We start from the raw sequence: 27,907 nt of genomic DNA, 5'->3' as shown, positions 1-27,907 counted from the left end.
GTAGAAAGAAAGAATTAGTAGAAGTAGAAAGAAAGAAAGAAAGGAGGAAGGGAGGGAGGGAGGAAGGAAGGAGAGAAGGAAGGAGAAAAAGAAAGAAAGAAAATAAAGTAAAATAAAATAAAGTAGGATAAAATATAATAAAGTTATTAAAATAAAAAATAATTATTAAGGAAAAAAATTTAAAAACAAAGAAACAAACAAAAAAACGGACGGATAGAACCCTAGGACAAATGGTGGAAGCAAAGCTATACAGACAAAATCTCACACAGAAGCATACACATACCCACTCACAAAAAAAGGAAAAGGGGAAAAAATCATAGATCTTGCTCTCAAAGTCCACATCCTCAATTTGGGATGATTGGTTGTCTATTCAGGTATTCCACAGATGCAGGTACATCAAGATGATTGTGGAGCTTTAATCCGCTGCTCCTGAGGCTGCTGGGAGAGATTTCCCTTTCTCTTCTTTGTTCTCACAGCTCCCAGGGGCTCAGCTTTGGATTTGGCCCCGCCTCTGCATGTAGGTCGCCGGAGGAGGGCGTCTGTTCTTCGCTCAGACAGGACGGGGTTAAAGGAGCCGCTGATTCGGGGGCTCTGGCTCACTCAGGCCGGGGGGGTGGGAGGGGCTCGGAGTGCGGGGCGGGCCTGCGGCGGCAGAGGCCGACGTGACGCTGCACCAGCCTGAGGTGCACTGTGTGTCCTTCCGGGTAAGTTGTCCCTGGATCCGGGACCCTGGCAGTGGCGGGTTGCACAGGCTCCCCGGAAGGGGGGTGTGGAGAGTGACCTGTGCTCGCCCACAGGCCTCTTGGTGGCGGCAGCAGCGGCCTTAGCGTCTCCCGCCCGTCTCTGGGGTCCGCGCTTTTAGCCGTGGCTCGCGCGCGTCTCTGGAGCTCCTTTAAGCAGCGCTCTTAATCCCCTCTCCCCGCGCACCAGGAAACAGGGAAGAAAAAGTCTCTTGTCTTTTCGGCAGGTCCAGACTTTTCCCGGACTCCCTCCCGGTTAGCCGTGGCGCACTAACCCCCTGCAGGCTGTGTTCACGCCGCCAACCCCAGTCCTCTCCCTGCGCTGCAACCGAAGCCAGAGCCTCAGCTCCCAGCCCCGCCCGCCCCAGCGGGTGAGCAGACAAGCCTCTCGGACTGGTGAGTGCTGGTCGGCACCGATCCTTTGTGCGGGAATCTCCCCGCTTTGCCCTCCGCACCCCTGTTGCTGTGCTCTCCTCCGCGGCGCCGAAGCTTCCCCCTTCCGTCACCCGCAGTCTCTGCCCGTGAAGGGGCTTCGTAGTGTGAGGAAACCTTTGCTCTTTCATAGCTCCCTCCCACGGGTGCAGGTCCCGTCCCTATTCTTTTGTCTCTTTGTTTTTTTTTTTTTTTCTTTTATCCTACCCAGGTACATGGGGAGTTTCTTGCCTTTTGGGAGGTCTGAAGTCTGCCAGCGTTCAGTAGGTGTTCTGTAGGAGTTGTTCCACGTGTAGATGTATTTCTGCTGTATCTGTGGGGAGGAAAGTGATTTCCGCGTCTTACTCTTCTGCCATCTTCCCCTCGTCCTCCTACCGTTATGTCGGATTTATGTGTTTTGAAAAAAGAAGTTTTGTCATTTTTTGTCTTTTAGAATATCTTGTCTGCCATATTTTCAAAATCGAACACCACCATCTTCATAAAAGAGAGGGTCAATAACTCTTCCTGTTGCAATTGGATGTATCCTGGAAGGATTCCACTTTTATATATAAGCAGTAGGTTTTAGTGCATTTTACTTAAGTGTGCACTTATAAACATGGATTTGTGATGCTTTGGTTCACTCCTATCCAATAGGGTTTTTTACAGCGATATGGTTTATAAATCTGTGTTGTCCAGTATGTTAGTCATTTGGCACATTTGACTATCAAGCATTTGAAATGTGGCTAATATGCCTGAATTTTTAATTTTAATTAATTTCATTTTGAATAGTGATATGTGACTGGTGGCTACCATATTGGACAGTGCAGCTCTAGACATTTATATACAGAAGCTGATCTAGTGGGCAAGAGAAATGGTTTTGACTGCAGCGTGGAGAACAGTGGGAAAGAAAAGAATTAAATTAAGCACTAGCAAAAATACTGAAATGAGTATACTAGAATTGTGGGAGCGAAAAGCTGGAAGTAAATTGGCACAATTAAGATAATGAAAATTGACAACAGAGTTGTTTTCAGTGGTGCTCAAATGTTAAGATGATTAGAATCACCTGCAGGGTTTTAACAAACTACCAGACCTCAAATGCAGAAGTTCTTTCTTTTTTTTTTTAATTTAAGTATAGTTGATTTACAGTGTTGTGATTATTTCTGGTGTACAGCAAAGTGATTCCGAATATATATATTTTTTTCAGATTTTTTTCCATTGTAGGTTATTACAAGATACTGAATATAGTTCCCTGTGCTGTATAGTAGGACCTTGTTGTTTATCTAAATGCAGTTGCTGATTCAGTAGGTTTGGGTTGGGGTCCGAGGATTTATGGTTTAAAAAGTTTGCAGGTGATGCTGATCTTGCTGGTTTGAAGACAGCACTTTGAAAATTATGGTGTAACTCTGTTGTAGAGTTGCTAGCTCCAAAGTGAAGGCTGCTTGCTGGAGAGTAACACTACTATGTGAGCCCCATGGCTTATTTCCGCTGGAAATACTCTTGCTTCCTAGCACCCAGAAGAGGCTAGCATCACTTCCCCAGAGAGAGATTGAAAACTTAGTTAAGGGGTCAGATCTTTCTGCTATTTTGGACAAAGACAAACTGTGTACCTTTTGACTTACATATTTATATACTTAGATCCAATTAATAATTGGATTGATTTAATATTATTATACATTTATGACATTAACTAATATACTTAGTAAACTATTATCTATTAAATTATGATACATTTTACATGTTAATCAACATGGTCAGTGTAGTGAAACTGTTAGTTACCTACCCAACCCTTCATTCTTCCTAACATTAACACTGATTTAAAAACAAAAAAAGTTCCACTTCTTTCATGACCAAATTCTTAGTTTCAGGATTAGATCTTAAATTGTTCACATTTCTTTGGAACTAGTTATGTTAAAACTAGTTTCTTTAAACTAGTTATGTTAATTTCATTCTTCTTGCAAGTGATTGGTTTAAGAGTGAAGTATTTAACCCAAACAGTGAGAAGTTTCTTTCATTGTAAGAAAGAGGCACAATAGATGCTATTTTTCCCCTGGACTTGGTAGTTTGGTTATAAACCCTGAAATTACTGCAGCCCATCAGTACACAGTCCCTAACTCTGATCTTTAGGGTGTGATGATCAGGAGGTTTTTATTTGTTTTCATTTTTTTTATCCTTTTTTTTTTCTAAATCACAGAGGTAAACAGAAGCATTCTTTGTTCCTCTTGAAGCTGTTAATGGAACAATGTCAGGAATTAATTCAAGAAACCCTTTCTTTGATGTTACTCCTCATGTTAGTAACAAGAAATGATATTTACTAATGACAGAAAAGTCTAGAGGACTATTCAGAGATTTCTCTCCACCTATTTTACCAACTGAATTGTGAACTCTTTTAAAGATAAATACTTTTATATAGTGTCTGGTAAAGTTCTTGGCATAATAATTTCACAGTAAACTCTAATGCAAATGATATATGGACAAACAAATAAATAAACATTTCTTCCTTAGCATCCTAAATAGATTTTTAAAGGAACGTTACTAGTTTATGTAAATTTACCATTGCTTTGTTTGCTGAATTATACCAAGATTTTATTCACAAGATTTATCATGAATATGTAGAAATTGCAGGATTATTTCTTGTTCTAGGCAGCTATGCTGTTATACTACATCTGATTTTTTTCCACTCTGACTTATCTGTAGAGCAAAATGACAATAGACATTACCTACTTCCTTCTTCCTTTTTCTTATCAGATAAAATAACAAAGTAGAATAAATGACAAGAGAAACAATAGGATTGCCATAACCTCAGGTTATATTTTTCCAAAAAAAAAAGAAAGTCCTCTAATGTGTCCTTTGGCGTGATATAACACTAACATTTAAAATGTCCTTTTCCTTTGCTTCGACATTCTATAGCCCATCAAAAAGTAAATTTGAGGTGATGTCATGTAATGTCTAGTGGATGATTGGGCTACAGAAACATTGCCATTGACTGACCTATCTCTAGCTTCATAAATAGTACCACTTACTTCTAGATGGCAGACAAGTTATATAATCAGCATGAGTTGTTTAAAGTATAATTATAAAGAGATCATAACTGAAAATGGTTTGTTTCCCAAATGTCTGGATAGGTATTCACACTGTTTATCATCTTGTATCTAATTTTACTACATTAATCAGACATTTCTCAAATTTAAGTCTTAATTTATGAGATTGGGTGGTAAACAAAAAATACAAAGGAAAATCAGATATAAAATATTTCATAATATAATTTGCTTTATTTTAAATTGCCATGTGATTAAAAGTTATCCACCAACTACAACTGAATATGTGTAAGGCAAATCATCCTATTTTTTAGACTTCTTATATTTTTAGAACATTTTTCCTAATTACTCATTTCTATAAATTCTATCAGTTGATTTTCTTTTTCCTGTTTAGAGAAGACATGCAGAACAGTTTGCTTCCCATTTCCAGTAATGCTCCTCTACCCAGCCAGTAAGCTTGGAGTTCTTTCCCCCCTCCCAGCTCTATTGTTATGATTGACATATAGCATTGTGTAAATTTAAGGTGTACAATTTGATAATTTGGTACATGTATACATTGTGGAATGATTGCCACAATAAGATTAGTTAACACCTTTGTCACCATGTAGAACTACCATGTGTGTATGTGTGGTAAGAACTCTTAAGATCTACTCTCTTAGCAACTTTCAAGTATATATAATTCAGTATCATTAACTGTACTCGCCATGCTGTACATTAGATCTATAGAACTTATGCATCTTATAACTGAAAGTCTGTACCCTTTGACTACCTTCAGCCATTTCTCCCAACCCCCTATCCCTGACAACCAACAATCCACTCTTGGTTTCTATGAGTTTGTGTTTTTTAGATTTCACATATGAGTGAGAGCATATAGTATTTGTAATAATGCCTTCAGATTTCATTCATGTTGTTACAAATGGCAGGATTTCCCTCCTTTTTTAATGGCTGAATAATATTCCTTTGTATCAATATATACATACCACATCTTCCTTATCCATTCATCTGTTGTTGGACCCTTTGGTTGTTTCCATGTCTTGGCTGTTGTAAATAATGCTGCAGTGAGCAAGGGGTACAGATATCTCTTTGATATAATGATTGAGTTTCCTTTACATATATACCCAGAAGTGGAATTGCTGAATCATATGGTAGTTTTATTTTTAATTTTTTGAGGAGCTCCATACTGTTTCCTGTAGTGGCTGCACCAAGTGACGTTCCCACCAACAGTACACAAGGGCTCCCTTTTCTCCATGTTCTTGCCAATGCTTGTTACCTCTTGTCTTCAAACACATCATATTCAAAGCTTAATTAATGTCAACTCTTTCCAAACCATTTCAGTGATTGGCACTAAAATCCATCCACTTAACAGAGAAAATATTTATTTATCATAATTGATCCCTCCCCCTCTCATATCGCACACTTCCTATTATAGTCTATTTTCAAATTCTTGCTATTTTTAAAACTTTTATTTATACAATCCACATTCCGTAAAATTCACCCATTTAACATGCACAAGTCAGTGTTTCTTAGAATACTCACAGGATTGTGCAGCCACCATCACAGTATAATTTTAGAAATTTTTGTCCCCTGGCAAAAGAAACACTTTACATATCAACTGTCGTATCACCCCCCATCTCCTCCACCCAGCCCTACGCAACCACTAGTCTACTTTCTATCTTTTTTTGTTGGTTTTTTTTTGGGTGTGGGGGGGTTGTTTTGGTTTTTTTTTTGCGGTACGCGGGCCTCTCACTGTTGTGGCCTCTCCCGTTGCGGAGCACAGGCTCCGGACGTGCAGGCTTAGCGACCATGGCTCACGGGTCCAGCCGCTCCGCGGCATCTTCCTGGACCGGGGCACGAACCCGTGTCCCCTGCATCGGCAGGCGGACTCTCAACCACTGTGCCACCAGGGAAGCCCTACTTTCTATCTTTATATTTTGTCTCTTCTGGATGTTTTATATAAATGGAATCGTACAATATATGGTCTTTGTGATTTCATTTAGCGTAATATTTTCAAAGTGTATCCATGTCAAAGTATGTTGCTTTACGCTTTTTTATTGCCAAAAATATTTCATTGCATGGTTATGCCACATTTTATTCATCCATTTATCAGTCGATGGTCATTTCAACTGTTTCCACTTGTCTATTTATGAATAGCCAACTATGAACATTCATGTACAAGTTTTCACGTGGGATATATGTTTTTATTTCTCTTGATTGTATACCTAGGGGTGGAAATGCTGGATTATAAGGTAACTCTAGCTTCACATTTTGAGGGACTGCCAAACTGTTTTCTAAAGCAGCTGGATCATTTTACATTCCCATTAGAAGTTTATGAACATTTCTGTTTCCATAGCCTTGCTAACCCTTGAGATAGTCTATCTTTTTTATTCTAGCCATCCTAGTGAATGTGGAATAGTATCTCACTGTGGTTTTGATTTGCATTTCCCTGATGGTTAATGATGTGTATCTTTTCGTGTACTTATTGGCCATTTGTATATCTTTCTTGCAATAGGATCTGTGTTCAGATCCTTTGCTCCTTTAAAAACTGAGTTATTTTATCATTTCGTTATTGAGTTGAAAGAGGATTTTTTAATATAGATATTCTGGGTGAAAGTCCATTATGAGGTTATATGATTTGCAAAGATTTCTTCCCAGTCTGTAGGTTGTCTTTTTACCTTCTTGATGGTATCATTTGTAGCACAAAAGTTTCTAATTTTGTTCGAGTCCAATTTATTAATTTTTTTTATTGTCATTTATATTTTGGTGTCATGTCTAAGAAACCACTGCTAACGCGAGTCACAAATATTTACTACTATGTCTTCTTCTAAGAGTTTCATAGATTTAGTTCTTAGACTTATGTCTATGATCCATTTTGAGGTACTTTTTGTGTCTGAAGTGAGCTAGCGGTCCAATTTAATTCTTTTACTTGTAGATATCCAGTTCTTAGCACAATTTATTGAAAAGACTATTTTCCTTATCAAATCTTGGCACCATCAAAAATCAGCTGACCACAAATGGAAAGATTTATTTCTGGAATCTCAGTTCTATTCCTTTGATGTCTATGTCTGTCCTTACGCAAATACCACAATGTCCTGATTACTCTAATTTTATAGTAAGTTTTGGAATCAGGAACTGTGAATCCTCCAAATGTGTTATTTTTTTGTTTTTCAAGAATATTTTGGCTCTTCTGATCCCTTGCATTTCCATATAAATTTTAGAATCAGCTTGTCAATTTCCTAAAAATATTTCCTAAAAAATCCAGCTGACATTTTGACAGGAATTGCATTGAATCTGTAGATCAACTTAAGGAGTACTGTATCCTAACGGTAATATCTCTACTGATCCATGAACTTGGGGTATCTTTCCATTTGTGTCTTAATTTCTTTCAACAGTGTTTATAGTTTTAACTGTACGAGTCTTACACTACTTTGTCAGTTTTTTATTTTTAATTATTTTTATCTAATTATTTTATTCCTTTTGATGCTATTTTAAATAGAATTATTTTTTTAATTTTATTTCTGGTATGTTCATGGCTAGTGTATAGAAATAGAGTTGATTTTTGGATATTGAAGACTTGCTTAATGCTTGAGATTTAAAATCCTAATTATTTCTTTATGTTTTTGTAGTCTCTCTCTAGTTCATTTTTGGCTCTTAACCATGCCCTTCTTTCTTACTTTCTGTGGAACCTATAGATTGTTTTTTTTCTCTTTCTACTAGATAACTACATAGTTACCTTTTTTTTTCTTTATGGTATATTAAACCTCTTCCCCTCAACTGGGAGTTCCACCTCAGTATTAGACTCTCATTTTTACTTCTGTCATCATTCTCAGTTCAACCTAGCCTCTTCCAACACATGTCAGCCACAATGATATCTTCCAAATGAATTTTGGTCATGTCATCCTCTACTTAAAATCCCTGACAACTTCTTACTATTCATATAATAAAGATCAACACTCTGTTGATATTCTAATAGTCCTCCATGGCTTGTCCCTGCGTGCATCTCCATCACATTACACACGGAACACCACTCTTCTCTTTGCCCTTTGACCTCCTCTCACACTCGCCTGCTGTCAGTTCCTGGATCAGGCTATACTCCTTCCATCCACAGGCCCTGATAGACGGTGCCCTCCGCCATGCACGCTCTCCCCTTGCTAACACCACACCATCCTCAGATCTTAGAGAAGCCTCCCATGACCTATACCTTTGGCCGGTTTCCTTATTTTCAACCTGCACAATGCCACACTCCTTTTCTTCAAAACAATAACTCTTGTTTATAATTGAACACATAGGTTTTAGTACTTAATTAATGACTTCATCTTTCAAAAGACAATAACAGAATATAATGACAATGTCCGTTTTTGCTCCGTCGTATCTTTAGTGCCTGATACCTAGAAATGTTTCGCTTAAAACTTTATTGACTAAATGAATCCTCATCATTTCTTGCAAGTAGTTGACACCTGGAGTACATTGTTCTATTGTGATTTTTGGAGTCATACATGCGAGTGGATCCTGTTTAGCTTGTTAAAGCTTTAAAAGTGACAGCATTATTCTCTCTGATCAAAGGAATCTAATCAGGAATTTAAGGTTCAGGAACTTTCAGTTGTGACTACTGAATGTGTTCTGTCTCGCCTTGAGGAAGATACTTCATTATTTATGTCAGTTTTGCATTCAGAAATCTCTCTCTTCTTTAACAGACAGTCGCTAATGAGGATGGCACCTCCAAAAGAGCAAAGTCCTAAGGTTCTTAATAACTAGGTGTGGCTCTTTGAAAGTCATTTAAGCCCTTTGAAGCTCACGTCTCTAATCAGTGAAATAGCTGGCTCGTTGGTTGTAGGTGAAATACTTAATGCATAAAAATTTTCATTTCTTGCTCCTCTCTGTTTCCACTTGCCTCCCATCTCTCAGCTCATGGTTTTCAACCTGAGAGTACATGGTAAAATAATTCATAATCTTTTGAACCATGGTCTTCAAAATGGAATGCACACATATAAAGAATACTAAAGATAATCCACTGGTGTCCAAGAAGAAAATATTAGAACTTCAGTTTATAGTTATTTTTTTGAAAAATAAAGACACACACAAAGGCTTGTTATAGAAATAATACAGAGCGATGCTGGTGGTCTCAGTTTCTCTTAAGTAAAATTTTAAATTATCTGATATATCATTTCTACTATTTAATTTCAGCAAAACTAACTTTCACACAATAGACGAGTTGCTTGGAAAGATTCTTGGGAAGAAACATCACATTGAAGATAACTGCCAGAGTTTTAATCTCAGCTTCTTGTCAGGCATATATTGGGTGGATCAGGAAAACAAAAGCACTCTAATTCAGTCACACTATTGCATGCTACCTGAAATTTATTTTTTAAAATAATCACATTTTAAAAAAATAAAATAATCACATTTTATTATGCCCTTCTTTGGTAAATAAGACATTTTCTCCCCATGGTGACTGAGAAAGAAACTCATGCCAAGGAGAGAGCATTTTGAAGATAGGTATTTGGAAATGTTTTGTTGCAAACATGTCACCCATAAAAACTCTCATTGCTCTTTACATAAAAAAGATCTAGAAACGACTTTCTAACCAGTTCATAAGAACGCTGGCCCAAAGAACACAGAGATTTAACATAAAGCTAAATTTCAACAAAATCTTAGACTAATTACAGATGGATTGAAAATGTGTCATAATTATTAATACAGCTGATGATATATGCCGACCATTTCTATTTAAGTGTTTTCAAGGTATTTTGTCTTGCTAAAATGTTAATGTCAGCGCTTAATCCCAATTACCAAAATACACTTTACATAGAAAGGAACTTTGGATGCTCCAACAAAAATATCGAAGCAGTTACATTGAGAAAGTTTTTGTACACTTAGCCAATAAATTATTTATTACAGTATTAATATTTGTCTCTTTTTTGAAGAATCATATTTTATGTGTATTTTTAATGTATGCAATATGTTAGCATATTAGTATGCAAATATAATTTTAAATAAATAGTTCTACATATCCTGAGGGTGCATGCTCAATTAATTTTTTTTTCTTTTTCATGATTGGAATGAGTGTTCAGATGACTAGAAACAACCTCCAAAAAGTGATTGTTAATTATACAGCTCTGATAATGCAAATTTCACTTCTTCTTCCTTTTCTGCAATATTTTCTTTTCTTTTTTTTTTGGAATTTTATTTATTTATTTATTTGTACAGCAGGTTCTTGTTATCAATTCTATACATATTAGTGTATATATGTCAATCCCAATCTCGCAATTCATCACACCCCCACCCCCACCACCCCCTTCCCCCCTTGGTGTCCATACGTTTGTTCTCTACATCTGTGTCTCTATTTCTGCCTTGCAAACCAGTTCATCTGACCATTTTTCTAGATTCCACATATAGGCGTTAATATACGATATTTGTTTCTCTCCTTCTGACTTACTTCACACTGTATGACAGTCTCTAGGTCCTCCCACATCTCTACAAATGACCCAATTTTGTTCCTTTTTATGGCTGAGTAATATTCCATTGTATATATGTACCACCTCTTCTTTATCCATTTGTCTGTCAATGGGCATTTAGGTTGCTTCCATGACCTGGCTATTGTAAATAGTGCTGCAATGAACATTGTGATACATGACTCTTTTTGGATTATGGTTTTTTTCAGGGTATATGCCCAGTAGTGGGATTGCTGGGTCATATGGTAGTTTTATTTTCAGTTTTTTAAGAAACCTCCATACTGTTCTCCATACTGGTTGTATCAATTTACATCCCCACCTATAGTACAAGAGGGTTCCCTTTTCTCCACACCCTCTCCAGCATTTGTTGTTTGTAGATTTTCTGATGATGCCCTTTCTAACCGGTGTGAGGTGATACCTCATTGTAGTTTTGATTTGCATTTCTCTAATAATTAGCTATGTTGAGGCACTTTTCATGTGCCCCTGGGCTATCTGTATGTCTTTGGAGAAATGTCTACTTAGGTCTTCTGCCCATTTTTTAATTGTTTGTTTTTTTAATATTGAGCTGCATGAGCTGTTTATATATTTTGGAGATTAATCCTTTGTTCATTGATTCATTTGCAAATATTTTCTCCCATTCTGAGTGTTGTCTTTTCACCTTGTTTATAGTTTCCTTTGCTGTGCAAAAGCTTTTAAATTTCATTTGGTCCCATTTGTTAAGTTTTGGTTTTGTTTCCAATATTCTAGGAGGTTGGTCAAAAAAGATCTTGCTGTGATTTATGTCAAAGAGTTTTCTTCCTATATTTTCCTCTAAGAGTTTGATAGTGTCTGGCCTTACACTTAGGTCTTTAATCCATTTTGAGTTTATTTTTGTGTATGGTGTTAGGGAGGGTTCTAATTTCATTCTTTTACATGTAGCTGTCCAGTTTTCCCAGAACCACTTACTGAAGGGAAAGTCTTTTCTCCATTGTATATCCTTGCCTGCTTTGTCATAGAGTAGTTGACCACAGGTGTGTGGGTTTATCTCTGGGCCTTCCATCCTGTTCCATTGATCTATATATTTCTGTTTTATGCCAGTACCATACTGTCTTGATTACTGTAGCTTTGTAGTATAGTCTGAAGTCAGGGAGTCTGATTCCTCCAGCTCTGTTTATTCCCCTCAAGATTGCTTTGGCTATTTGGGGTCTTTTGTGTCTCCATACAAATTTTTAGGTTTTTTGTTCTAGTTCTGTGATAAATGCCATTGGTAATTTAATAGGGATTGCATTGAATCTGTAGATTGCTTTGGGTAGTATAGTCATTTTCACATGTCTTTATTTTTCAATAAGTTAACTATAAATTGAAATTCTAATATTGATTCTTCCAATCCAAGAACATGGTATATCTCTCCATCTGTTTGTGTACTATTTGCTTTCTTTCATCAGTGTCTTATAGTTTTCTGAGTACAGGTCTTCGACGTCCTTAGGTAGGTTTATTCCTAGGTAATTTCGTCTTTTTGTTGCAATGGTGAGTGGGATTGCTTCCTTAATTTCTCTTTCTGATCTTTTGTTGCTAGTGTATAGGATGCAAGAGAATTCTGTGCATTAGTTTTTTTTTGTTTTTTTTTTTGTTTTTTTTTTTGCGTTATGTGGGCCTCTCACTGTCGTGGCCTCTCTCGTTGCGGAGCACAGGCTCCGGACATGCTGGCTCAGCGGCCATGGCTTATGGGCCTAGCCGCTTTGCGGCATGTGGGATCTTCCTGGACCAGGGCACGAACCCGTGTCCCCTGCATCGGCAGGTGGACTCTCAACCACTGCGCCACCAGGGAAGCCCTGTGCATTAGTTTTGTATCCTGCAACTTTACCAAATTCATTGATTAGCTCTAGTAATTTTCTGGTGTCATCTTTAGGATTATCTATGTATAGTATCATGTCATTGCAAACAGTAACAGTTTTACTTCTTCTTTTCCAATTTGTATTCCTTTTATTTCTTTTCCTTCTCTGATTGCTGTGGCTAGGACTTCCAAAACTATGTTGAATAATAGTGGTGGGAGTGGACATCCTTGTCTTGTCCTTGATCTTAGAGGAAATGCTTTCAGTTTCTCACCATTGAGAATGATGTTTGCTGTGGGTTTGTCATATATGGCCTTTTTATGCTGAGGTAGGTTCCCTCTATGCCTACTTTCTGGAGAGTTTTTATCATAAATGGGTGTTGAATTTTGTCAAAAGGTTTTTCTGCATCTATTGAGATGATCATATGGTTTTTATTCTTCAATTTGTTTATATGGTGTATCACATTGATTGCTTTGCATATATTGAAGAATCCTTCCATCCCTGGGATAAATCCCAGTTGATCGTGGTGTATGATCCTTTTAATGTGTTGTTGGATTCTGTTTGCTAGTAATTTGTTGAGGATTTTTGCATATATATTGATCAGTGATATTGGTCTTTAATTTTCTTATTTTGTAGTATCTTTGTCTGGTTTTGGTATCAGGGTGATGGTGGCCTTGTAGAATGAGTTTGGGAGTGCTCCTTCCTCTGCAATTTTTTGGAAGAGTTTGAGAAGGATAGGTGTTAGCTCTTCTCTAAATGTTTGATAGAATTCGCCTGAGAAGCCATCTGGTCCTGGGCTTTTGTTTGTTGGAAGATTTTTAATCACAGTTTCAATTTCAGTGCTTGTGATTGGTTTGTTTATATTTTCTATTTCTTCCTGGTTCAGTCTTGGTTATACCTTTCTGAACCTGGTTCAGAAAGATTATACCTTTTTCAGAATTTGTCCATTTCTTCCGGGTTATCCATTTTATTGGCATAGAGTTGCTTGTAGTAATCTCTCATGATTCTTTGTATTTCTGCAGTGTCAATTTTTACTTCTCCTTTTTCATTTCTAATTTTACTGATTTGAGTCCTCTGCCTCTTTTTCTTGATGAGTCTGGCTAAAGGTTTATCAATTTTGTTTATCTTCTCAAAGAACCAGCTCTTAGTTTTATTGATCTTTGGTATTGTTTTCTTTGTTTCTATTTCATATATTTTTGCTCTGATCTTTATGATTTTTTTCCTTCTACTAACTTTGGGTTTTGTTTCTTCTTCTTTCTCTAGTTCCTTTAGGTGTAAGGTTAGATTGTTTATTTGAGATTTTTCTTGTTTCTTGAGGTAGGATTGTATTGGATAAACTTCCCTCTTAGAACTGCTTTTGCTGCATCCTATAGGTTTTGGATCATCGTGTTTTCATTGTCATTTGTCTCTAGGTATTTTTTGATTTCCTCTTTGATTTCTTCAGTGATCTCTTGGTTATTTAGGAACATATTGTTTAGCCTCCATGTGTTTGTGTTTTTACCTTTTTTTCCCTGTAACTGATTTCTAATCTCATAGTGTTGTGGTCAGAAAACATGCTTGATATGATTTCAATTTTCTTAAATTTACTGAGGCTTGATTTGTGACTCAAGATATGATCTATCCTGGAGAATTATCTGTGTGCACTTGAGAAGAAAGTGTAATCTGCTGTTTTTGGATGGAATGTCCTATAAATATCAATTAAATCTATCTGGTCTATTGTATCATTTAAAGCTTGTGTTTCCTTATGAATCTTCTGTCTGGATGATCTGTCCATTGGTCTAACTGAGGTGTTAAATTCCCCCACTATTATTATGTTACTGTTGATTTCCTCTTTTATAGCTGTTAGCAGTTGCCTTATGTATTGAGGTGCTCCTATGTTGGGTGCGTATATATTTATAATTGTTATATCTTCTTCTTGGGTTGATCCCTTGATCATTATGTAGTTCCTTCCTTGTCTTTTGTAACATTCTTTATTTTAAAGTCTATTTTATCTGATATGAGTATTGCTACTCCAGCTTTCTTTTGATTTCAATTTGCATGGAATACCTTTTTCCATCCCCTCACTTTCAGTCTGTATGTGTCCCTAGGTCTGAAGTGGGTCTCTTGTAGACAGCATATATGTGGGTTTTGTTTTTGTATCCATTCAGCGAACCTGCGTCTTTTGGCTGGAGCATTTAATCCATTCGCATTTAAGGTAATTATCGATATGTATGTTCCTATTACCATTTTCTTAATTGTTATGGGTTTGTTTTTGTAGGTCCTTTTGTTCTCTCGTGTTTCTCACTTAGAGAAGTTCCTTTAGCATTTGTTGTAGAGCTGGTTTGGTGGTGCTGAATTCTCTTAGCTTTTGCTTGTCTGTAAAACTTTTGATTTCTCTGTTGAATCTGAACGAGATCCTTGCCAGGTAGAGTAATCTCAGTTGTAGGTTCTTCCCTTTCATCACTTTAAATATATCGTGCCATCCCTTTTTGGCTTGTAGAGTTTCTGCTGAGAAGTCAGCTGTTAACCTTATGGGAGTTCCCTTGTATGTTGTCATTTTTCCCTTGTTGCTTTTAATAATTTTTCTTTGTCTGCAATATTTGTCAGTTTGATTACTATGTGTCTTGGAATGTTTCTCCTTGGGTTTATCCTGTCTGGGACTCTCTGTGCTTCCGGACTTGGATGGCTATTCCCTTTCCCATGTTAGGGAAGTTTTTGACTATAATCTCTTCAAATATTTTCTCAGGTCCTTTCTCTCTGTCCTCTCCTTCTGGGACCCTATAATGCACACGTTGGTATGTTGTTGTCCCAGAGGTCTCTTAGTCCGTCTTCATTTCTTTTCATTCTTTTTTCTTTATTCTGTTCCACAGCAGTGAATTCCACCATTCTGTCTTCCAGGTCACATATCCGATGTTTTGTCTCAGTTATTCTGCTATTGATTCCTTCTAGTGTATTTTTCATTTTAGTTATTGTATTGTTCATCTCCATTTGTTTGTTCTTTAATTCTAGGTGTTTGTTCTTTAATTCTTCTAGGTCTTTGTTAAACATTTCTTGAATCTTCTCGATCTTTGCCTCCATTCTTTTTCCGAGGTCCAGGATCATCTTCACTATCATTATTCTGAATTCTTTTTTTGGAAGGTTGCTTATCTCCACTTCATTTAGGTTTTTTTCTGGAGTATTATCTTGTTCCTTCATCTGATACATAGTCCTCTGTCTTTTTATTTTGTCTATCTTTCTGTGAATGTGGTTTTTGTTCCACAGGCTGCAGGACTGTAGTTCTTGCTTGTGCTGTATGCCCTCTGTGGATGAGGCTATCTAAGAGGCTTGTGCAAGCTTCCTGATGGGAGGGACTGGTGGTGGGTAGAGCTGGGTGTTGCTCTCCTGGGCAAAGTTCAGTAAAACTTTAATCCACTTGTCTTCTGATAGGTGGGGCTGAGTTCCTTCCATGTTGGTTGTTTGGCATGAGGCCACCCAACACTGGAGCCTACAGGCTCTTTGGTGGGGCTAATGGCGGACACTGGGAGGGCTCACGCCAAGTAGTACTTCCTAGAACTTCTGCTGCCAGTGTCCTTGTCCCCACGGTGAGCCACAGCCACCCCTACCTCTGCAGGAGACCCTCCAACACTAGCAGGTAGGTCTGGTTCAGTCTCCTACGGGGTCACTGCTCCTTCCCCTGGGTCCTGATGTGCACACTACTTTGTGTGTGCTCTCCAAGAGTGGAGTCTCTGTTTCCCCCAGTCCTGTCTAAGTCCTACAGTCAAATCTCGCTAGCCTTCAAAGTCTGATTTTCTGGGAGTTCCTCCTCCTGTTGCTGGACCCCCAGTTTGGGAAGCCTGACATGGGGCTCAGGACCTTCACTCCAGTGGGTGGACTTCTGTGGTATAAGTGTTCTCCAGTCTGTGAGTCACCCACCTGGCAGTTATGGGATTTGATATTATTGTGATTGCACCCCTCCTACCGTCTCATTGTGGCTTCTCCTTTGTCTTTGGATGTGGGGTATCGTTTTTGGTGAGTTCCAGTGTCTTCTTGTCGATGATTGTTTAGCAGTTGGTTGTGACTTTGGTGCTCTCTCAAGAGGGAGTGTGTACACGTCCTTCTACTCTGCCATCTTGAACCAATCTCTCTGCAATATTTTCTGTAACTGATCAACCTTTAGCCTCTGGTTTTATTCTCCTCTATTCTTTAAAAATCATAGTTTCTTTCCCTTTGACTTCCTTATTAGATTATTCCTTCCATCCTTTTTTGGGAACACCTCATTATCACTTGAGTTTGAAAATTGTTTTTATGCTCTTTCATCTTCTTCTCTAGTTGGAGACCAGCTCATAGTCAGGGAGAACATAATTGGCAAATCCCTCAGGCAATGAGACAAACATAGTACATACCTGCAGGACACTGGAACAGGTCCCCTGGTATTCATTACCCCTGGAGGAAATAGTTGAACCATTTTCACTTCTTCACCTTCCCTGAGGGCTGCTCTTAAACTTCTCCAGTTGACCTTCTCCCCCTCATCAGGTAATCTAAGCATTAGTAAATAACAGTAATTCACACACAAATGTATCAGACTGAATCCCCTTAGATCACAGCAGCAAATACTCCGAGATACTAGGGATATGTCAAAATCTCTCATTCTCTGCTCTCCCTTATTTTGACAGGTGTTTTCGAAGTATGACTCCTAAGATATTTGTATTTTTTTAAAATAAGCATTGCAAACAGATATTACTGAGAAAAGTTTGATCTTTACATTTTGCTGTTTTATTTATGGTTTAAAGTGTTTATATAGAAGAAGTATGAACTAAGACAAAGCTAAGGAATTAAAAGTGAGTTTGGGGTTAGCAGATGCAAACTATTATATAGAGAATGGATAAACAACAAGGTCCTACTGTATAACACAGGGAATTATATTCAATATCCTTTTATAAACCATAATGGAAAAGAATATGAAAAAGCATATATATATAACTGAATTGCTTTGCTGAACAGCAGAATTTAACACAACATTGTAAATCAACTATACTTCAATATGTAAATCAACTATACTTCAATATAAATTTTTAAATAGGTGAGTTTAATGCCTTTACACACACATACACCCCTCTAACTGGAATAATCTTTAAAAAGATAAAAAGATGTAGTAGGGAAGAAAGAAATGCCTCCTTTGTCTTTTTATCCTCTCAGGGTGAAAACTATTCAGCAGAAATGAAAAAGAGAGGTCCAAGTCATTGGAGGGCAGCTTCTGCCTATAAACCCAGGACATATACATGAGGTTGCCAGCGTTACTCGGGGACGATCACTGAAAGGGCTGGGACTCCACCAGGGAAAGGCTCCAGTATGACATAAAGGAGCCGACATCAGGAAAAGAAAAACATGGTCAAAGTTCTGGAAGAAAAAAAAGGGGGCTCAGTTGCAAAGACAATTCGATTAATTATGCTGAATATCTTTCTTCTCTCAGGCTGCCTTTTAGAGGTTTTACCACGTATGCTATCCCAGCGGGTAGCTAGGTCTTTGACAGATCTTCTATCTGTTGAAAACCTGGTTGAAAATAAAAATTCAGGCAATCATTTGGCTTCTTTATTCTCATGGTGCCAAAATCAGTTTTGTTATTTTTTTTAAAAATCCATGTTGTAATGGAACATTTTTGTATTATGTGTATGTGATTGATGGTTATCATGTTCATGTGGTTTTCTATTAGCATATTTCTACAACCATTTACTGCAAAATGTATTTCCCTGTAGAATACCCCAAAGTCTTGAAAATTCAAAAAAAAAAATGATGCTCCATTCACCTTGTAAGTCATCAGATAATGGCCACTGCCAGAGGTAAGATTTTTTTTTCCAGAGGTCAGATTTTGAGACAGAAAGACCAAAGTTCTGATCTCATTAAGCAATCTCCCTCTTCCTATCTTTTCCATCCAGCTACTAACTTTAAAAATATGTCTAGGTTGTTGGCAGTTTATTATATCCACAAGGAAACTTGACTTACTTTTTAAGAGGTGAAAAAATCTGAAAGTGCAGAAAATTTAAAATAGCACTTACCTTTAAGATAAGTGAAATATATTCAAATTTAAAACATGGTTACCCTTTTGATTAGTAACTTACAGTCTATACAACATGTGGTACTGCTTAGAGAAAAGGTGCCACATAAAAAATAACTAGAGTTATGAGGAAGTGCAGTATGAAAATTGTAACTTAGTTTTAAATGTCTTTTAATGCCACTTTAACCATTTGAGGAAAAAGATCTGATATTTTCCTATAACGTTTTCCAAGTCAACTAGAAATGATATTTTTTTCCTTACTAGCACTGCTCAGAATTTAAATAAAATTAGTTCAAATCAGTGCACTGCTCCACATAAAAACAGGAGAGTAAACTAGAACTTTATTTTCTCACCATAATCTCTTATGTCATCAAATTAAATAAATGCAAATATAAAATTATTTCCTAATCAGTTATGTGTTAAGTGTTTAAAACAAAGGACCATGCCTAGCACTTCTCCATTATTCATGGACAAGAAAGGCAAGTTAGAGGGGAAGTAGGGATGCATTTAGATATGTGGCTGTTTCTTTCCTTTACTATTCTAGCCTAAAAAAATTGTCCCAAGGAATCATTTTCCTTTAAAGAACTGTCTCAGATTAAATGAGAAAAGGAAAGAACTCAGCTGAGGTATGGAGTATTTGGGGGGAGAATAACTAGGTCCCAAACAAACCACAGCTCAGTTGATACAGAAATAAATTTTAGGAACGATCACAAGCACAAACTCCAGGACTGTCAAGAGAGAGAAAGCACAGCACTATGTTTAGAAGTCCAGGCAGCCACATATGGACCAGCCTAGAATCCCCACCTGTTACGTTTATTGATCAACTAAGCATTTCTTGAATAAATATGGGCACATACATTCATAATGTGATGTAGGTGTTCTAAGTGTTAAGGGAGTCTTGATGAGGCAGAGGGATATAAAAGAAACACTGATTCCCCTGAGTTATGGAGTTGCTTGTGTTAGCACAAGCTTTTCACTGGTCACTATTCTCAGCCGAGTGATAGATAAAGCTTCTCTGGTATTTCCAAAGAAGGTGTAGTTGTCTCGAGAACAAAATTCTCCTGCTTAATAAATATAATTGGTCTCAGTTTGGATTATAAAATATAATGCATTCTTTTCTGCTTAAGAAAATATATATGATTCCAATTTGAACCAGTTATTCAAGGTTTTTATTCTTTAGGGAAAAAAAGTGCCTACTTTAACAATTCAGGTAAATAGCATTTGAGTTCAAGTTGGTATAAGTTCTGCAGAGTGTCTAACAACTGGAAACTACTGTTATTATTGAAAGTGGGAGAATGCCTGAGAAAAATCTAAGAGGCTTAATGGGAATCTATTTAGAAGATAATGTCAGCGAAGGGCTTTAAATGTGAAGAGGTGCAGTGGAGCCTGCTGGAAACCAGTTTCCCCCATGGAAGCTCTTGTCCACAGTGGGCATCTCTTTCTCATGTAATATTTTCTAATCACAATGTTCCATAAACAGTATTAGGAATGTGTGTGCCTCTTAGCAAGATAATATGGGATTTATATCCATCTTTCAGCTATGAGACTTGTTGCCTTTTACGAGGAAGTTGTCTCTAACTCGTGAATATGGCTAAGGGCTCAAATCACTCAACTTCTGCCGAGTTCCTTTAGTTTTTCCCTTTACATCTAATTTATTTTCCTATAGGATCATTCTGCTTTCTAGTTCAGGTTCTGGATGCTATTTAGAATTTGTTTAAACTGACCTTTACCTTTCATTTTGATTTCCCTATGGAAAAATAACATCAAGTGATCCGTATTTTGTAAGTAACCGTAGTATTTTTGGAATATAGGTAAAGATTCATCTTTATGTCAAGTCACCAGATTGGATGGCATACTTGATAAAATGTAAATAAAGAAAGCAGCCAAATGTAATTCAAGGTGGGTGGGCCAAATAAAACCCCAGTACAGGTATCTTATATGTTGGGTGCTGTTTTTTAGGTTTTGGTATAGTTTAAGAGATTTTTTTTTTTTTTTTTTTTTTTGCTGTACGCGGGCCTCTCACTGTTGTGGCCTCTCCCGTTGCGGAGCATAGGCTCTGGACACGCAGGCTCAGCGGCCATGGCTCATGGGTCCAGCCGCTCTGCGGCATGTGGGATCTTCCCGGACCAGGGCACGAACCCGCGTCCCCTGCATCGGCAGGCAGACTCTCAACCACTAGCGCCACCAGGGAAGCCCTTTAAGAGATTTTTTAAAGGATGATAACTTTGCCAGCACTCTACAAGCTGGCTTATTTATAGATGAGACTAGAAACTGGACAGCTAAGTTAAGCACAGTGTGGTGTTTATGAGGGCAAGAACTGAGACAAGCAGGAGTGGAGAGCAGAGGCCAGATTCTAGAGATATTTAGGAGATGCCATGTAGAGTGCTTGGTGGTATTTGGATATGAGAAATGAGAAGGTGTGATAGATGACGCTACATTATTTTAACATGCCATCAGGTATTTATAGTTATAAATGCTAAGTTAAAATGTGGGACATTTTTACAGCAAGCCAAGTTCCAAACTAAAATTTAAAAATCGTGAGCCAGTTGAAAATGTGTGTGCACGTGGGCAAAGGCAGACCCTGAGCTAAGAAAAGAGAAAAATGTTGTATGCATGTTATGCATGATCTCTTTAATAATTCCTGTAGTGCACTCTCATGTTGGTTTAAAAAATAATAATAGCTGCCAGTTGTTAAACACGTCCTGCTGAACTTAACCACTTGAACTCAAATACTAGTTTATCTACTTGAATTGTAAACGTAACCAAGTAAAGTAAATGAAAAAAGGAAATTGACGAATAGAGATAAAACATGCTAATGATTGTGTTAAAAACTTGAGCCCAAAGACCTTGCTTTGTATCTTTGACAGCTCTTTATTAAGATACATGTTATTTTATGTGCAGTAGTATTAATTGTGTCATTTTTATTTGAGTGTCTTCTTGTCATCTTGGACCAGAAAATTAAGCCCTCAGGACTATGGCATCTCTATCTGTAAAACGGAGGTAGGGAGTTATATATCTCAATGTCTTGGAAAGGTTTAAATGAGATAATATGCACAAACTAGCATGTAAATTCCCTGGAAAAGATCGATTGCCCAACCTAGGTTAGTAGTATTTTCCCTGACCTTTAAGGTAAACGTACGTGAGTAAAGAGATATTTGTAGAGCATGGCCTTACAGGTAGTACATAGATCCATACAGCTTCATATTTGTTCTGGGAGTTTACAAAGAAAGCCTCTCTTTGTCTTATGACAGAGATGGGAAGGGTCCAGCTATCAGGCCAGATTACTTGGTTGATATTTATTTGAAATCAGTGCTGGAGTATATTCTGATTCTCCCATTCTGGGAAACGTTCCCTTCGTAGGAATCTCCCTTTCACTTTTGTGAATCTCTGTCATAAAACTTATCAGTGTATAGGGGCTGAGATATGATTCGTGCAGTGGCTGTGTTTCTCAGCACAGACTAAAGGATGCAGGAAACATTATGGACTTTGTAAAGCTGATTTCTTGCCGTGAGTTGCCCTGGATCTTTCAGACAGAAGGTGAGGGTGTTTCACCTCCTATGGTCATTGATCATTTGCCCCCATAGGTTACCCGTCAGATATCTGTTGGCAGGTAGCACTTGCCATTTAAGCTAGGAGGCACTCTGCTCCTTGAGGGCCTGGAGTTCTGGTCAGGATGCCTGTGGAGTCACTACGCATGGCGCATCCATTTCATAGCGGGCTCTTTCTGCTTCTCTGGCATATACTGCCTGGAGATAAAGTTTTCATCTTCCTACTTTCAAGACCTCCAGCCTTGTCTGTCTTTCTGCAGTCCGATGGGAGTGGAAGTGATGGGAATGGAGGAGGCGGGGCACGTGTGTGTGCGGCGTGTGTGACTGGAAAGAAAGAAGCATACTTCCTCCTGCTTCCGGCCAAGATGATCTCTTTTTGTAGCCCTGACACATTTCCCTTTTATAGCAGTGAGCGCTGAGAGAAGAAAAAAGAAGAACCATGAACCAAACAGGCTCATATCTCAGAATTCCACCAAGAGATTTGCCTGCTGTGCCTGCAACTATCTTTGAGAGCAGGATGTATATATATATTTTTTTATCATATTTCACTTCCAGCCTTAGTGCAGTATCTAGAACATAGTGTTGCTGAATAAATATGGTACTTGTCAAAAGATAAAGTGAAGTCCACCATTAAAAAAAATCTTGTAAAGAGGGGCACTCTTATTTAAGTCCTTAGAAATCTCTCATACTACATTTTTTTTTTTTTTCGGTACGCGGGCCTCTCACTGCTGTGGCCTCTCCTGTTGCAGAGCACAGGCTCCAGACGCGCAGGCTCAGTGGCCATGGCTCACGGGCCCAGCCGCTCTGTGGCATGTGGGATCTTCCCGGACCGGGGCATGAACCCGTGTCCCCTGCATCGGCAGGCGGACTCAACCACTGCGCCACCAGGGAAGCCCCTACATTTTTTTAAACTTAGATTTTTTTAAATTAATTTTTATTGGCATATAGTTGCTTTACAATGTTGTGTTAGTTTCTGCTGTACAGCAAAGTGAATCAGCTATATGTATACATATATTCCCTCTTTTTTGGATTTCCTTCCCATTTAGGTCACCACAGAGCATTGAGTAGAGTTCCCTGTACTTTACAGTAGGTTCTCATTAGTTATCTGTTTTATGCATAGTATCAATAGTGTATATGTGTCAATCCCATTCTCCCAATTCATCCCACCCGCCCACCCCTTCCCCCTTGGTATCCATACATTTGTTCTCTATGTCTGTGTCTCTATTTCTGCTTTGCAAATAAGACCATCTATACCAGTTTTCTAGATTCCATGTATATGCATTAATATATGATACTGTTTTTCTCTTTCTGACTTACTTCACTCTCTATGACAGACTCAAGGTCCATCGATATCTCTGCAAATGACCCAATTTCGTTCCTTTTTATGGCTGAGTAATATTCCATTGTATATATGTACCACATCTTCTTTATCTATTCCTCTGTTGATGGACACTTGCATTGCTTCCATGTCCTGACTATTGTAAATAATGCTGCAGTGAACATTGGGGTGCATGTGTCTTTGTGAATTATGGTTTTCTCTGAGTATATGCCCAGTAGTGGGATTGCTGGGTCATATAACAGTTATATTTTTAGTTTTTTAAGGAACCTCCATACTGTTTTCCATAGTGACTGTATCAATTTACATTCCCACCAACAGTGTAAGAGGGTTCCCTTTTCTCCACACCCTCTCCAGCATTTATTGTGTGTAGATTTTTTTGATGATGGCCAATCTGACCCGTGTGAGGTGATACCTCATTGTAGTTTTGATTTGCATTTCTCTAATAGTGATGTTGAGCATCTTTTCATGTGTTTGTTGGCCATCTGTATGTCTTCTTTGGAGAAATGTCTGTTTAGGTCTTCTGCCCATTTTTGGATTGGGTTGTTTGCTTTTTTGATATTGAGCCGCATGAGCTGTTTATATATTTTGGAGATTAATCCTTTGTCAGTTGCTTCATTACATTTTTTTTTGAAATAAGACATTCTATTTATGAAAAAAGTTATTAGTATGAAACTGTTCCAGTCAATGCTAGCTTTGGATACATAGAGAGATTATCTGACAGAAAAACTATAAAAGGAGGCAAATAAATTTAACAGAGATTTTATATCCAGGTGTATGATTTCACGATTGCAAATGTAAAATGTCCTCGTGATGTAACTATTTAAAGGCCATTGAAAAACAATTTCATTTGTTAGATTTTGGAGTTCACAACTATAGAAAAACAGGGCAAATTTTAAAAACCTAGTGTTATAGGGCTTCCCTGGTGGCGCAGTGGTTGAGAGTCCGCCTGCCAGTGCAGGGGACACGGGTTCGTGCCCTGGTCCGGGAAGATCCCACATGTTGCGGAGTGGCTGGGCCTGTGAGCCATGGCTGCTAAGCCTGCACGTCCGGAGCCTATGTTCCGCAATGGGAGAGGCCACAACAGTGAGAGGCCCGCGTACCGCAAAAAAGCAAAAAAAACCCGTAGTGTTATAAAAGTTGGTAGCTGTGCTTGCGATAAAATTTTCAGTGAGCATTATACATAGTATATTAATCAGTTAGTGTTGGGATAATTAATTATGCATAAAAATAAATAGCTCAATGGCAGCTGTCACCAAGTGTTTATTCTCCTTCCCATGTCTGTGGGTGGGCTAGAGTGGATCTGCTTCAGACTTCATCTTGAGTTCAGATCTGCTCAGTTTGTCTACGCCTTCTCCTTGGACCAGCAGCCATTGGAGGAGAAATCCACAGCACAAGCCAGATCCTGCAGATTACAAGCTTTCCTCACTTCAGGCCCAGCAACACTCCACTGATGGATATAAGTCACATACAGAGCCTAGAGCAATGGAGTGATGGAATGTTATTCTCCCATGGAGCCTGGGAGCCATGATACGAGGAGACAGAGGGAGAGGAAAGGAACAATTATAAGCAGATAACATGAATTCAAAGAGGTTTTGTCTACAACACTTTAGGTGGAGGATAATATGACCCTGATGTCAAAGAAACGTGAACTTTTAATAAAATTATGTCATAAACAATGAGTGAGAATAATTTTATTTCAAAATCAACATATTGTATAATACACTATGTACATTTTTAGTGGAAATATGTAAAATACTTTTAAAGTCCAGAAATTAGTATACAAAGCATTTGATCATTTTCTCAACATATTTAATTAAACTGCTATGATAGTAAACCTCCAAAATTTAGCAGATTGTATGAAATTTACCTAATTTTCATGTAACAGTCCAGAGCAGTTTGTCCCAAGTCAACAGAAATACTGTTTCACACACTTATTCAGGAACCTGGGCTAGTGGTAGATCTGTCACCTTCCAGGTCATTGTGGTTTTCCCCATCAAAGTTAGGTAGAAGATTCGGGAATGGTGCATCTCACTTGTACTTATGTTCTATGGAAACATCTGATAGCCAAGGGAGCTGGGCAACAGAGTCTAGCTGTGTACCCAGGAGGAAGGGAAGTGCAGATGTCAGGGACCAGTTTAGCAGCCTCTGCAAAAATCGACACAGTCAATACATTCAAGTTAGTTAAAAAAAAAAAAAAAAGGCTCTTCTAGCTGAGATTTGATAGAATAACATTTCAGCATGCATTGCCTTATATTTGTCTATACATAGTATTTGTTAAATATTGAATAAAATACAATGATATTAAAGAAAAAACACTATCGATTAATTTCTTTGACAGCTAACACCTAAATTGTGACAGAGGGAAATAAAAAATAACAAGTTCAGGTTCAGTAAGAAAATTTGTAGTTTTTACTTACAAAGCATATTGCCTTGAGTATGATCCATGATAATGTATGTTTGTTGACTGGATTAGATTTTAGTAATAAGGACACAGTGAAATACATAATTCATTATATATTTTTAAAAGAAAAAAGTTTGACTTGATGGAATTACAAACTATAGACTGCTATGACTGAAAGTATTTTAGCACGAAAAGAATCTTAAATCATTAGATAATCCTTTTTCCTTTTATTTTTTAATTCCCTTTTCTTTTTTAACTTCTTTTTATTATTCCCTTTTCTTTTTTAACTTCTTTTTTTTAAGTGAATACCAATGGCAGTTTATCTCAGGAAATTACAACAATACTCTTTAATTACTTACCTGTCAACTATAACTGATTACATGGCTTTTTTTCTGTGAAGTTTATGCTGTCAGTTTTATGTAGGTTTGGAATTTTTTTGCAATGTTATATTTGGTAATGACAAGCTTTCGAGCACCACCCTAGTTTTAAACAAACTGAAGTAAAGAAAATTTTATGTTTCAAATACACTTTGAATTTTGTGTCCAGATTTTAACTGATATAAATAAAATAGTATATTTTCTAAACATATGTAACTTACATCAAACTGCTGTTTATAGTAAAGAAGCAGGGCTCAAGCTTCCAATACCAGAGGACAAACACCCTTTTTTCTAAGTTAGTTGCTTTAATTTCATGGAAAAATAACAAGGTTTATAAGTATTTTTCTCCAAATGTAGCCATTCTAAAATATTCAGTGTTAACTATGCTTTTAGTACTCTATTTTAAAATATTGCCTCATGTAAACTGTTTCAGAAATGGAAAAGTCACCCAGAGGTGCAAAAAAGAGCAAAATGAGTCATGTTTTATATAGAAAGATTACAAGTTTATTTTAAGTTTTAATACAAACATGAAGTTGATATATAAATGTAATTATGTAAGTATTTTTATTTGTATATCCTTTATGGAATTCACTCTGAATTAACTTTCAATATATTAAGTAGAGACTGAGCAAAAGAAATTTTAAGGCAACACATATACTGGCATGTTTATGCACTCAAACAGGATAGTTTGCAAGATCATTATTTCCAGACAGTCTTTGCTTTTTAGATATTTCTTATTTCATGCATGTTTTACCTAGAGGGATGGAAAGGGGCATTCTCTAAAAATATGAAGTGATTATCCAAAAGTACAGGTTACTCCTAGAAAGATATTGCTACTCCCCAAGAATCGTGGGGTCAAGATGAAATCAAGGACATCATCATCTCCTGGCCACCCTCCACCTTCCCCCCTTGCCCTGAATAAGTCATACTGGATTTCTCTGTTACAGAACTGTGTATTTCTTCTTCCTTGAACTACTATCAGGCAACTCTTACTGGCTGAGTCATCACACGTCTTCCAGTATAATTATATTATGTAAGGCAATAATATATTCCAGTACATCCTTGATTTTTAATGACCTCAATAGGTCATGCAGTTCAACAACTGCATCTAGCAGGACCAAAGTTACTTTTTAAAAAAAATTATTTTTATTTATTTATTTATTTTTGGCTGCGTTGAGTCTTCATTGCTGTGCGCAGGCTTTCTCCAGTTGCGGTGAGTGGGGGCTACTCTTCGTTGTGGTACATGGGCTTCTCATTGAAGTGGCTTCTCTTGCTGCAGCACGTGGGCCCTAGAGTGTGTGGGCTTCAGTAGTTGTGGCGCACGGGCTTAGTTGCTCCGCGGCATGTGGGATCTTCCCGGACCAGGGCTCAAACCCGTTTACCCCACACTGGCAGGCAGACTCCTAACCACTGCGCCATCAGGGAAGTCCCAGGACCAAAGTTACTCTTCAAGACTGTACATTAATTTACATTAATTTAAGGAGCGCCATTTTAAGCTATTTTCTAGTCCTCTTTGTACATACTTACCACACTCTGTTAAAAGCATTTATCTGTTTCCTCAACACACTGTGCCTGCCTCAAGTATAAACACACACACACACAAACTTGTCTTGATCATTTTCATATCTCTATTATTGAAGTATATTTGATTTACAATGTTGTGTTAGTTTCAGGTGTACAACAAACTGATTCAGTTTTATGTATATTTTTTCAGATTCTTTTCCATTATAGGTTATTACAAGGTATTGAATATAGTTCCTGTGCCGTACAGCAGGTCCTTATTATT

At 37.6% G+C, this 27,907-nt stretch overlaps 2 long non-coding RNA genes across 2 annotated transcripts in view; both read left to right on the top strand.

Annotated features, from left to right (window-relative positions):
• The window catches only part of LOC137212238 (uncharacterized), a 541,428-nt gene that overhangs the window by 93,237 nt on the left and 420,284 nt on the right, over positions 1–27,907 (top strand). The window lies entirely within an intron of this gene.
• On the top strand, positions 1,013–17,946 carry LOC137212228 (uncharacterized). Its single transcript, XR_010937403.1, has 3 exons — positions 1,013–1,136; positions 15,852–16,056; positions 17,601–17,946. It is a non-coding gene; the product is annotated as an uncharacterized lncRNA (long non-coding RNA).

This window comes from Pseudorca crassidens, chromosome 2, assembly GCF_039906515.1.
Source record: "Pseudorca crassidens isolate mPseCra1 chromosome 2, mPseCra1.hap1, whole genome shotgun sequence".
NCBI classification, from domain to species: Eukaryota; Metazoa; Chordata; class Mammalia; order Artiodactyla; family Delphinidae; genus Pseudorca; species Pseudorca crassidens.
The sequence above is the reverse complement of the archived record's forward strand: the minus strand, read 5'-3'. Positions and strand labels throughout refer to the sequence as shown.